Consider the following 14386-nt stretch of genomic DNA (forward strand, 5'->3'; position numbering starts at 1 on the left):
ACTTTTTTTTTCAATTATTACAAGAAAATTCCAGCAGATTATGATAGAGAGGGAGATTTCCCCTCTCCCATTACGTTTCCTTAGAATCCATTTATTTTAATTAAAAATCCGAAGCAGATTTTGGCTAGAAACTTTAATCTCCAAGCGAGTCAACAAATGGCTCTTTATGCTACTCTTTTCCAAAGCATTGTTAAAACCTTCTTTAAACACATTTTTGGGTTAAGGCCGTACTGTGTGTGAGTTTATACAAAATACTCTATTCATCCTTCGGAACTTATTCCTAGATTATTTATAAATCCTTGAATAATTATCCATTAAAAGTTCAATGTCGCTGTTGATAATTAAAAAAAGATTGTCTCACAAATTGTCAGTTTTGATCCTTGGAAGAAAATACGGTCCCTTAATCCTTAACGGTATTTTTCAAAAAATCAGGTTCTTTAGTCCTTAAAAAAGATTCTTTAAAAAATTCGGTCATTTAGTCATTAAACAAAATTCTTAAAAAAAATTCGACCTTTTAAGTCCTTAAAAATATTCTTTAAAAAAACCGGTTATTTAGTCCTTGAACAAATATTCTCTAAAAAATCCGGTCTTTAAGTCCTTAAAAAATATTCTTTTAAAAATCCGGTCTTTAAATCCACGTTTAAATGGTTTTTTAAAAAATCCACGTTTGATAGGTCCTTGAAAAAATATTCTTTAAAAAATCCACGTTTAACTGGTTCTTTAAAAAATCCACGTTTAACTGGTTCTTTAAAAAATCCACGTTTAACTGGTTCTTTAAAAAATCCACGTTTAACTGGTTCTTTAAAAAATCCACGTTTAACTGGTTCTTTAAAAAATCCACGTTTAACTGGTTCTTTAAAAAATCCACGTTTAACTGGTTCTTTAAAAAATCCACGTTTAACTGGTTCTTTAAAAAATCCACGTTTAACTGGTTCTTTAAAAAATCCACGTTTAACTGGTTCTTTAAAAAATCCACGTTTAACTGTTCTTTAAAAAATCCACGTTTAACTGGTTCTTTAAAAAATCCACGTTTAACTGGTTCTTTAAAAAATCCACGTTTAACTGGTTCTTTAAAAAATCCACGTTTAACTGGTTTTTTTAAAAATCCACGTTTGATAGGTCCTTGAAAAAATATTCTTTAAAAAATCCACGTTTAACTGGTTTTTTTTTTAAAAAATCTACGTTGAAAAAATATTCTTTAAAAAAATCTACGTTTAACTGGTTTCTTTAAAAAAATCCAGGTTTGATAGGTCCTTGAAAAAATATTCTTTAAAAAATCCACGTTTGATTGGTTCTTGAAAAAAAATATTCTTTAAAAAATCCACGTCTGATTGGTTCTTGAAAAAAAAATATTCTTTAAAAAATCCACGTTTGCAGGTCCTTAAAAAAATATTCTTTAAAAAATCCACATTTGATTGGTCCTTGAAAAAATATTCCACGTTTGATTGGTCCTTGAAAAAATATTCCACGTTTGATTGGTCCTTGAAAAAATATTCTTTAAAAAATCCACGTTTGATTGGTCCTTGAAAAAATATTCTTTAAAAAATCCACGTTTGATTGGTCCTTGAAAAAATATTCTTCAAAAAATCCACGTTTGATCGTCCGTTGGTCCTTGAAAAAATATTCTTTAAAAAATCCACGTTTGATTGGTCCTTGAAAAAATATTCTTTAAAAAATCCACGTTTGATTGGTCCTTGAAAAAATATTCTTTAAAAAATCCACGTTTGATTGGTCCTTGAAAAAATATTCTTTAAAAAATCCACGTTTGATTGGTCCTTGAAAAAATATTCTTTAAAAAATCCACGTTTGATTGGTCCTTGAAAAAATATTCTTTAAAAAATCCACGTTTGATTGGTCCTTGAAAAAATATTCTTTAAAAAATCCACGTTTGATTGGTCCTTGAAAAAATATTCTTTAAAAAATCCACGTTTGATTGGTCCTTGAAAAAATATTCTTTAAAAAATCCACGTTTGATTGGTCCTTGAAAAAATATTCTTTAAAAAATCCACGTTTGATTGGTCCTTGAAAAAATATTCTTTAAAAAATCCACGTTTGATTGGTCCTTGAAAAAATATTCTTTAAAAAATCCACGTTTGATTGGTCCTTGAAAAAATAGTCTTCAAAAAACTTCACATTTGATTGGTCCTTGAAAAATATTCTTTAAAAAAAAACACGTTTGATTGGTCCTTGAAAAAATATTCTTTAAAAATTCCCGTTTAACTGGTCCTTGATAAAATATTCTTTAAAAAATCCACGTTTGATTGGTCCTTGAAAAAATATTCTTTAAAAAATCCACGTCTCTGTTGAACCTTGAAAAAATATTCTTTAAAAAATCCACGTCTCTTTTGAACCTTGAAAAAATATTCTTTAAAAAATCCACGTCTCTGTTGAACCTTGAAAAAATATTCTTTAAAAAATCGACGTCTCTGTTGAACCTTGAAAAAATATTCTTTAAAAAATCCACGTCTCTGTTGAACCTTGAAAAAATATTCTTTAAAAAATCCACGTCTCTGTTGAACCTTGAAAAAATATTCTTTAAAAAATCCACGCCTCTGTTGGTCCTTGAAAAAATATTCTTTAAAAAATCCACGCCTCTGTTGGTCCTTGAAAAAATATTCTTTAAAAAGTCCACGACTCTGTTGGTGCTTGAAAAAATATTCTTTAAAAAATCCCATCTCTGTTGGTCCTCGAAAAAATATTCTTTAAAAAATCCAAGCCTCTGTTGGTCCTTGAAAAAATATTCTTTAAAAAGTCCACGCCTCTGTTGGTGCTTGAAGAAATATTCTTTAAAAAATCCCATCTCTGTTGGTCCATGAAAAAATATTCTTTAAAAAATCCACGCCTCTGTTGGTCCTTGAAAAAATATTCTTTAAAAAACCCACGTGTCGGTAGATCCTTGAAAAAATATTCTTTAAAAAATCCACGTCCCGGTAGATCCTCAAAAAAATATTCTTTAAAAAATCCACGTCTCGGTAGATTGAAAAAATATTCTTTAAAAAAATCACGTCTCGGTAGATTGAAAAAATATTCTTTAAAAAATCCACGTCTCTGTTGGTCCTCGAAAAAATATTCTTTAAAAAGTCCACGCCTCTGTTGGTGCTTGAAAAAATATTCTTTAAAAAATCCACGCCTCTGTTGGTCCTTGAAATTTTTTTTTAAGAATCAACGTTTGATTGGTCCTAGAAAAAATATTCCTTCAAAAATCCACGTTTGATTGGTCCTTGAAAAAATATTCTTTAAAAAATCCACGTTTAATTGGTCCTTGAGAAAATGTTCTTTAAAAATGCACGTTTGATTGGTCCTTGAAAAAATATTCTTTAAAAAATCCACGTTTGATTGGTCCTTGAAAAAATATTCTTTAAAAAATCCACGTTTAACTGGCCCTTGAAAAATTATTCTTTATAAAATCCACGTTTGATTGGTCCTTGAAAAAAATATTTATGAAAAAATCTACGTCTCGGTTGATCCTTGATTAAATATTGTTCACAAATCCACATCTCTTTTGATGCTTGAAAAAATATTCTTTAATAAATACATGTTTGATAGGTCCTTGCATAATATTCTTTAAAAAATTCACGTCTCCTTTGACCTTTGAAAAAATATGCTATAAAAAAATGCACGTATCTGCTAATCATTCGAAAATTGTTTTTTGGAAATTCACATCTATGTTCATCCTTAAAAAAATATTTTTAAAATGTCCAGATCTGGGTGTATCCTTAAAAAATTATTGTAAAAAACATCCACCTTTAAAATGGTTTTTAAAAAGTATTCTTTTAAAAATCCAAGTTTCACTTGATCCTTGAAAAAAATTATCTTTAAAAAATTCCTTGAAAAAAAAATATATAAAAAAACGTCTCTGTTGATCCTTGGAAAAATATTCTTTAAAATATCATATATTTAATTTTTTGTCACACCCTTTTTTCTTCTTCTCTAAAATGCGTAGCTTCAATCAATCGTTTCAATTAAACCAGAACGAAATAAAAACACACAGTTTGTTAAAGTGCTATCGGTTTAATGTCATATTGATAGTTTTAGTGATTTTTTCAATTTTGTCACGCTATGCTCAATTTCAAAAATACAAAAAAAAAACCCCGAGACATGCAAGCAACCAATTTTCAGGGGGGTTTTCCAATAAAATGAGATAACAACCCCCCCACAAAAAGATAAACAAACAGCAACAACAACCAATAAAACAAATGGAAAATTTGTTATAGAACCTCATACATCATTGATTGAGAGACAAAACATTTCCAAACATCAATTTTCTGAAATGGATTTATGCAAATTGTTTTGCACTCTTTTTTTTTTCTCCGCAGAACACAAAATTCGAATTCAAAATCCAATAAAAATATGTTTAGAGGCATTATCGACAACAGCAGCAGCAACAACAACACCGACACCAATCAAATTCACACACCGCATATGTTGTTGTTGTTGTTGCTGTTGCTGCGGTGGCTGTCTGCATAATTCTCTGATGATTATTTGCTAAAACTGATTTATACGTCAATTGCATTTTTTCCGATATTTATTTGCGAAATATTTGTGTCAATGAGCCATCCATATATCAATAATGTTCGCAGCGCACATTGTGGGTGGGTGGGTGAGAGGGGATGGGAGAGTAGAGCAGTGGGTGTGTGGTTTGATGTGGTTGGCTCGATATGCATGGTGTTAGAATCAGAATATTCACAAATCGCATTAAAACAATCATCAGATTTCACCAGCAATGACTCGGCTGAAAAACAAAAAATGATGAATGGTTCAAATGGATCAATGAAATGTTTTTCAATGCAATCGTCATCATCGTCATCGCGCTTGACGGTGTTCAAATTGTTTTTCCACCAGACCATGAGCCTCTCGACTCAATTTGTTCTAATGGCAGAGATGACTGTCAATTATTTGCTGGTAAAGCTTTGATTTGGGGGAGCTTAGGTGGCAATATTTTCCATGCAGAAAAAAAGAGGTAAGAGAAGCTCGAATACATTTGACCTTTAGGTCCTCAAAAAATTTACTAAAAAAATCCAACTCTTTGAAAAAATCCACAACCTAAAAAACTTGCTCATCCTGCAAAAAAAAAATAAAAAACAATTAACGGCTATCGAAAGTTTCTTCCTTAAAAAATTCACGCTTGTTGGGCTCAGAAAAGTGTTTTTCAAAAATCCATGCTTGAAAGGTAAAGTTTTGATTTGGGGGAGCTTAGGTGGCAATATTTCCAATGCAGGAAAAAGAGATAAGAAAAGCTCGAATACATTTGATCTTTAGGGCCTCAAAAAATTTACTAAAAAAATCCAACACTTTGAAAAAATCCACAACCTAAAAAAACTTGCTCATCCTGCAAAAAAAAAAAAATAAAAAACAATTAACGGCTATCGAATGTTTCTTCCTAAAAAAAATTACGCTTGTTGGGCTCAGAAAGGTGTTTTTCAAAAATCCACGCTTGAGATTCCAGCAAAAAAAATATTTTTAAAAAACATGCTTCTTTTCCAAAAATGTTTTTTCTTAGATAAATTAAGATTTGTTGGTATTTGAAAAAAAAAATTTAAAAGATCACAGATGTTGATCCTTGGAAAAAAACATTTGTAAAACAATCGAAACTCCTTAGTAAAAAAATCCGTAGAAAAATTCCACTCAAATAAAAATACTTTTATGGAGGCTATACGAAGACCTGTGCCTTCATAAGTAATTTTTGTCAAAGGCTGCAGTACCGATTCCGAACTTCAAATACGAAATTTTAAAAATTCTAGTGAATTACTCCGATAAAATCATCAAAATACCGAATATAGGAAGGTATCGTTAAATTAAAAAAAAAAAAAAACTTTCTTTTTTTTTTCAAAGTTTTTTTTCTCAGATAAATTAACATTTGTTGGTATTTGAAAAAAAAAAAATAAAAAATCACAGATCTTGATCCTTGGAAAAAAACATTTGTACAACAATCTAAACTCCTTAGAAAAAAAAAATCCGTAGAAAAATACCACTCAAATAAAACCACTTTTATGGGGGCTATACGAAGACCTGTGCCTTCGTATGTAATTTTTGTCATAGACTGCAGTACCGATTCCGAACTTCAAATACGAAATTTGAAAAAATTCTAGTACTCCACTAAAATCATCAAAATACCAAATATAAGGAGGTATCGTTAAATGGGATTATCCGAAGACGTGGACTTACATACGCAATTTTTTGTCATAGGCAATACAAAATTTGAAAAAAAAATCCGAATATCTCTAAAATTAATCTCGAATATCGGGAGGTACCGTAATATGGGTGCTATAAAAAAACATGGATCGACCATGGCCCATTTACGAACTCAACCTTATTTCGAAGAGTTACAAACGGAGTAACAATATTAATATACTCTCCATAGAATGCTGGAGGATATGAAAAATACGTTCTTCGCTCAAGCTTGCTGCCCCCTTAAAATCTATTCTTGGGGGTCCTTCATAAAATATTCTCCCAAAACTCCATGTCCAAATAGGTATCATGTCCTTAATATTTGTATCAAATTTAATTAATTTATCTAAAATGAAAATATCGACAAAATACTTTTGGTATCTCCTCTCCCACATATGGTCAAGTTTCTTAAAAATATTTCCAGGGACCAAGTTTTGCCAAGATTTTTTAAAATATTTTTCAAGAACACCCTGAATTCGAGTCGAGAATTTTTTGAATAAATTTCCACAGTTATTAATAAATTGAGATTAGATTTCCATGTTTAAACATTTGTATTTCTCTAACAACATCCTTGTAAAAAATCTTGAGTTCTCCTAAATAATTAGACAATTAGCCATGGCGTATCTCTAGCCCAAAACGTGCCTCAACGAAAAAACGGTTTTGTACCCTAGGTCTCTCTGGACCAGCTCCGTTTAAGGACAAAGTGAGTAATATATTTGGTTCCAAACTTGGTACATCGTAATATTAGTTTCCCACATAGATCCAGTTCGGTGATGGGTAATATAGGTCCTCTCCTTCCGGTTCCTTCCCCACAAAAGATCGAAATTTTCAATAAATATATTTTCTGCACAGAATGAGAAACGATAATCTGATTTTGCTCCAACCTTGAAAATCCTAATATTTGCATCAGTTAGGTGCGAAAATGGACACTATCGGTCCACTCCATCAATTACCCCCTTCACAAAGGTCTAAAAACTTTGAAACATCATAACTTTTATAAAATTTGATGTAAGAAAGTGATTGTCTTCAAATTAAACACATAACAAAATTTTTATTAATCCAAGGTCTGGTGTGAAGATGGAATATATCGGTCCACTCCTTCTGGTACCTCCACCACAAAAGGTCGAAATTTTCAAAGAAAAAAATATTTTCCTGCACGGAACGAGAAAGGTTTATCCGATTTGGCTCCAACTTTGCAACAATATTTTCATCAATGCTCAGGTGCGAAAATGGATGTCTGCCCACTCCTTCGAGTATATCCCCCACAAAGGGTCAAAATTTTCAATTATTAAAACTCTTATAAAATGTGATGTAAGAGTCCGATTGTATTCAAATTACACACAACAAAATATTTTTATTAACCCACGGTCTGGTGTGAAGATGGAATATATCGGTCGACTCCTTCTGGTACCTCCCTCACAAATTTTCAAAGTTTTGAATAACCAAAACGATCATAAAATCCGAAATAAGCATTCTGTTCTCTGCTAATTACAAACCAACTGATAATTTTAACTTTTTGTTTTTTTTTTAACATTCCGGGCCTAGAATTGCGATTTTTTACAGGACTCTCCAGCTATTTTTAAAGAAAATTTATAAAAAAAGACCTTACACATTTCTTTTAAGATTGCCTGGCCATAAATCAACTTTTTTCAAGAAATTAAAGATGATTAAGAATAAATAATTTATTCCTGATTCTTTTGAAAAATACTTCCTGTTGAAAAATTAAAATTTTTTAAAAACCTTTTTGAAAAAAAAATTAGATTTTTAAGAATAATTTTTGAAGGATTTCTCGATATCGTGAACCTTTTATACCCTACTCCACAATGTGGTAGAGGGTATTATGTCTTTATACATTTGTTTGTAACATGGCTAAGGAATTGATATATGTAGGGTCCGTTTTGGTGATCTACATAGAATCACATTCTGGCAACTAAAATACAATTACGCAACAAAATATCTACCTATGATATGAAGAGCGGGAAGATCTATCAAATAAAATATAATTACTGTCATTACGTTCTCAACCTAAAATACATATTTAATAACAATCAAATGTCAAAGTCAGTCATAAAATTTTCTTTTTTATTTTTTTATATTTTTCGTTGTCACAATCAGAGACTAATTTGAACTTTGTAAGTGTCTTTCCAAAATTTATTTGTTAATAAATGACTTAAATGTCAACAAGAATGGAAAAAAAAATCAGTAGAAAATCGACAAATCAATAGAAATTGAATAAAGCCGAACAAGAACTTAACAAACAATTTACGCCTGAAGGCAAATTATTTTAAAAATAAAATTGGAAATTGTAAAAATTAATTAATAAACAAATCAACAAATAAATGTACGAACACGCCCTGCAGCTATAAAAGCCATTACAATTATGTTGTTGTTGGTGTATTTTTAATTTAATGGCCAATGAGCTGGGTACCAACACACCGAGGTAGGATGGTGTGACATAATTTATGTGTATTTTGTTGTAGTGGAATTTAATTTAGGGAATTATTTGCGAATTTAAAGGCAGGGGTCTTTTATTTGAAAATTAAAATGAATTTCAAACAAATTTTTAAACTGAAAATATTTTTTATGTGTTTGTTTTCTCTTTCGAGACGAGCTTAATGATCTGAAATTTGCAGTGAAAAGGAAAGCCAGATAGACACTATCACACACTCACCACTATGCGACGCGTTTCGCCGTTGGTTAAGCGGCTCATCAGGCATATTTGGTGTGGATGATGGCTTACAAGGGCCGTTCTCTGGAAAGTAGTATATATTTCGAACTTATTGCAAATTAGCATATGCGAATTATACACTAGAAACTCTCCAGGTTCGACTCAAGTTCTATTGGCAGATCTTTTATTTTTGTCAAAAAGTGTTTGCAAGAGAGCGGACATCGGATGGAAGATATATCTTAATCAATTTCCACTGAATTTGGTGGAGATATTCTAATGATTATTCTCGAAGAAGCCTTCTCAAAGTCATAATCTGTACCCAATTGTCAGGACAATAGATCTCAAAATATGAATTTAAGAAGGTTCAAATTAAAATCGGTCGAAACACATATATCGGAGCTGTAGCTACATCTGTAACAATTTTCAAAATCTGCGCTTTAAAAATATCATGCCTACGATCTTATTGGAAGAAGATGAGATCGAACACTTTATTATTATAAAATATATTAATAAAATAGTAAAAAATTTTTTTCAAAAAATTTTGGGTGAGGATCAATCTTGGTCCAAAGGGGTCAGATATGGCTGGATTTTCGTACTAGAACGGTAAGAAAAATATTAAAAGGTACTAAATATGTTACCCCTGGTATTTGAGTAAACAGTAGTGCTAGAACTCTTAAATTTGGAATAAGGGTCACCAATGGAGTGTATGATAGATGTACCAAAGGGTTTTTGGAAATTCTCACTATAACTCTACGAATAGTACTACATTTGATACCATTTATTATCATGTGATCGGTTAGAGCTAAAAACGTGAAATTTGGAATGGGAATCAAAGATGAGGAGTAGAACAGACGTAGGGGGGTAGTTTTGGAAGTGTGTACTAATATATACGAAAAATACTAAACGGTACTCAATTTGGTACAATTTGAATTTGGAGGAACGTATGGAGCAAGAATTCTAAAATTTGAAATAATCATTGCTGGCGGAGCGTAGGATTGGGATATGGAGGAAGTTTTGTACTTATGTGCACGAAAAGTACTAAAATGTATTATATTTGGTACGATTGGTTCGATTTATGTGAACCAATAGATCTGCCATGCTGAAATTCGGAAATAAGATTACTATGGTATTAAAAGACCAACTATAGTCGTTTTTGAAACTTGTACTTTTGTACACTAAGTGGTACTAAATTTGTTACAATTTGGATTTGGGTAAACCAATAGAGCTGGTATCCTGAAAACAAATATGAGATTGCTGTCGGAGTGTAGAATTGTAATATGTAGGTAGTTTTGTAAATTTGTACTAAAATGCACTTAATTTGGTACAATTTGGATTTAGAAACCCTGAAATTTGAAAATAACATTTCTATTGGATTGTATGATGCAGGTTGTTATGGAAATGTATACTTATGTGTACTAAATTTGGTACAATTTGCAATTGTTATGAACCGAAGAAGCTGAAATTTGGAAATAAGATTTCTATGGGATGGTATGATTGAGACATGGTGGTAGTTTTGGAAATTTAGAGTGTAGCATAGGAAGTTTTCGAAATTTTTACTTATGTGTACTAAATTTGGTACAATTTGGATTTGGATGAAGGGATAGAATCCCGAAATTTTATATAGATGTCTCTGTTGGTAGCTGGTGTTGAGATATGGAGGTGGTTTCGGAAATCCGTCTTATATATTTACGAAAAGTAATAAATGGTATTGGGTGAAGGAATTGAACAGGAATTCTTAGACATGATATTGAGATCTATCTTGGTATCACGTATTGAGATTGGAGATGGTTTAGGAAATGCGTAAAGTAAATGGTGGTCTAGACAGAAACGTGGGATATGGGACCATTCTGCAATGTTTTTACTAATATCCCCTCGGAAAACTTCAAAATTAAGGTTTTTGAAGACTTGTAGGTGTAAACCATTTTGTATAATTCTTTCCAAAACAGAAAAAATGGTTAAAAATATAAACAGTGAAATTCCAAAAATTCAGTACGATGTATAAAATTTTGATAAAAAATTATTGTCATAAAAAATGTGAATTTTGAGTACTAAGAGAGATGTACCAAATTTGAATGGAATCGGATCGTAATTTCGCGTTTTTGAGCTTCATGAATATTCAAAATGTTGAACCTTTGAGGGGGAGGTACCAGAATTAGTGGGCCAATATATTCCATCTTCATAGCAGATCTTGTGTTAGTAGAAATAATTGGATGCGTGAAATATTAAGAGAACCGGATACTCATTTCAGATTTTATGATCGTTTTGGATATTTAAAACTGTGACCCTTTGTGGGGGAGGTATGACAAGGAATGGTCCGATTTCTACCATCTTTATAACAGATTTTGTGTTGATGAAAATATTCACATGTACCAAGACTGAAATGGGATCGGATGTTAATTTCGCGTTTTGTGAACTTTATGAATATTCAAAATTTTGGCCCTTTGAGGGGGAGGTACAAGAAGGGGTGGGCCGATACATTCCATCTTAACACCAGATCTTGGATTAATTTTGATGTATGAAATTTGAAGACAATCGGACTCTTACATCGCATTTTATAGATTTGCAAAGATAGAGCAAAATCGGATTATCGTTTATTTCTCTGGGCAGAAAATATATATTTTAAAAATTTCGACCTTTTGTGGGGGGATACCAGAAGGTGTAGACCGATGTATTCCATCCTAACACCTTACATTGGGTTAATAAAAATATTGGGACGTGTGAAATTTGAAGACAATCGAACTTTTATATCACATTTTTTGAGAGTTGTTATTATTCAAAATGTTGATCTTTTGTGGGGGAGGTACTTGATGAAGTGGGCCGATATTGTGCATTTTCGCACATGACCTAGCACTGATGCAAATATTAGGAGTTGCAAAGTTTGGGGCAACATCTGATTATCTTTTCTCCTTCTGTGCAGTCAAATATTTTTTTGAAAATTTCGACTTTTGTGGGGAAGTACCAGAGGGATTGGACCGATATTGTCCATCTGTGAACTCGATCTAAATTTGATAATAATATTACGATGTAGCAAGTTTAGATCAAATCCGATACTCCTTCGAGAGTTATCGTGCGTACCAGCCAGACAGATGGACGGACGTATGTACAGACAACCCCAGATCGACTATAAATGTCATGAAGCGGATTTGGTCTAAAGAGACCTAAGGCCTAAAATCGTTATTCCCATGAGACACGATATGGCCGTATCAAATGATGTATACCCTCTGTAGCCATAAGGACAAGGGTATACAAATTACCTATATATCCCAATCAACCCACCACACTCCGACAGTAATGTGTTTTCCAATTTTCAGGATATCAGCTCTATTGGTTCACACAAATCTAAATTGTTCAAAATTTAATACCATTTAGTACACTTAAGTACAAATTTCCAAAACTACCTACATTCCTCAGTTCTAGAATGCAATAGTAATCGTATTTCTATCTGTTCTCCCAAATCGAAATTGTACAAAATTTAGTACTTTTCGTGTACGAGTAAAAATTTCGAAAACTTGCTCCATATCCCAATCCTACAATCCGACAAATTTTAGGATCCCAGCTCCATCCGTTCCTCCAAATTTAAATTGTACTAAATTTAGTACCGTTAAGCACTTTATATATTCATGAGAACACACTTCTCAAAATACCTCCTTTCATCGACTCACCTCCTCAACCATGATTCTCATTCTAAAATTCAAGTTTTTAGCTCTAATGTTCAAATGATACGAAATGGTACCAAATCTAGTACATTTTAGTACGTTTCGTACACTTATAGTGCGAATTTCCAAAAATCGTTTGGTAAATCTTTTATACACTCCATCAGTGACCTCCTTTCCAAATTTAATAGTTCTAGCTCTTAGTGCTTCCTCAAATACAAAAGGTACCATATTTAATACCTTTTAATACTTTTCGTACCGATATAGTACGAATTTTCAAAAACCCAGCCTTACATGTCCCCCTGGGACCAAGAGTAACCCTCACCCAAAATTTCAAGATTCTAGCTTCAGCCCTTTCGTCTGGGCATTGATGAATCGTAAAGTAAGTCAGTTAATCTATTAGTAAGGCAGTTGGCTCCTTGAGGCTGTTGAAGATAAACGCCTTTCCTCAACTTAAAACGACTTCCTTATTTATAATAGGTGGGGAACATGGAGCCTCAATTTAGAACATGCTCAAAATTTTCGGTCCACAAAAAAAAAGAAAACAAACCCTTACCTCAAAATCGGCAATAAATGGTCTGAAAAGGATTTGGGCGAAAAGTAGCTGGAGTTTAAAACTGTTATTTTAACGAGGCTGAGGGAAAAACTTTTTTTCTAATTTCAATATACTTTTCAATTTTAAATTCCTAATTCCGATAAAAAAAAAAACATCGGCTCTACAAAATTTAATTTTGTTCTCTTCAAAAGAAATATGTACCTTTCGAGGAATGTCAAGAAGTCCATCATTGTTTTCTGTTTCTTTAGAATCAGACTTCCCTTACTTCTGGGAACTACGCAGAAAAATAAACATTTTCCCTGCAACGTGTGTTCGATTGGGCCTGAGGCTTTCAACGACACGAGCCATAATTTGTTCTAAAACAACAACACCAACACATCCGTATTCCATCCTCCACCTCCCCCACGATTAATAAATATCCTTCACCAGCCTTATTTACCAAAATCAAACAGCAATCATTCTCCAAATAAAAAAATTGTGACGTTTGTTTCCCTGTGTATGTGTGCTTTCGTGTGTGCGTGTGTGTGATTTTGAAAATAAAAAAATAACCTCTGTCGTGGTAACCATCAATGGCCAATTTGGTCGATAATAAATTTATACCCAATCCTTAACACTTCAAAACCACAAAAAGGTGGAGTCCAATCTGTGGCCAGCCGCAAATTGACTGATTTCTTTGATGAAGACGTAAAAAGGGGGAGGAAACACGAAAGGTCGACTGTGGGCGACAGTAAAAAATCTGATTTTATTGAAGGCCACTTTGTGGTAGGGGGGGAGTAACGGGGCTTTAAAAATGATTTGACTGCCCATTAACATGGAAAATATTTCATTTTAGATAAGGTGCGTTTTATATACCCCCTTAACACGTATGTATGTGTGTGTGTGTGGTTGGGCTGAACGGATGTGTTTATTAGCCAAACATTTGTTTCGAATTTCTTTTTCTGACTACATAATTTGCTTTGCAAAAAAAAAAACTTAATTTTGTTCGCAAATGGGAGGTGTATAACACTTCCTGTACATTTTAGGGCCGAAATGTGTGTCAGGTGAAATACTCGGTAATTTTTGCGACGAATTTTATGAAAATAACTTAATTTTTTATGTAAATACTTTTAATGGCGGATATTTAACAATAGTCATCTAAACAGTTGCCTAATAATATAGTTAGAATAAAACAAAGTATATTTAGCAAAAATTATGTTTGTACTGCATTCGAAAATTAAGGTTTTGGGAACTCGTAATGTTTCAATTCTCCCAGAAAGCTAAATTAACTCATCAACCAAATTATTGCTTTAATTATTAGGAAATTGAATTTTAAACTTATTTACAACGAAGTAAGCAAAAGCT

At 32.2% G+C, this 14386-nt stretch overlaps 1 long non-coding RNA gene across 1 annotated transcript in view; it reads right to left on the bottom strand.

Moving 5' to 3' along the window:
- LOC105261769 (uncharacterized) overlaps nt 1-14386 on the bottom strand; it is an 84923-nt gene that overhangs the window by 34164 nt on the left and 36373 nt on the right. The gene's annotated exons all lie outside the window — the stretch shown is intronic.

Source organism: Musca domestica, unplaced genomic scaffold, assembly GCF_030504385.1.
Source record: "Musca domestica strain aabys unplaced genomic scaffold, Musca_domestica.polishedcontigs.V.1.1 76, whole genome shotgun sequence".
In the NCBI taxonomy this organism is placed as follows: Eukaryota; Metazoa; Arthropoda; class Insecta; order Diptera; family Muscidae; genus Musca; species Musca domestica.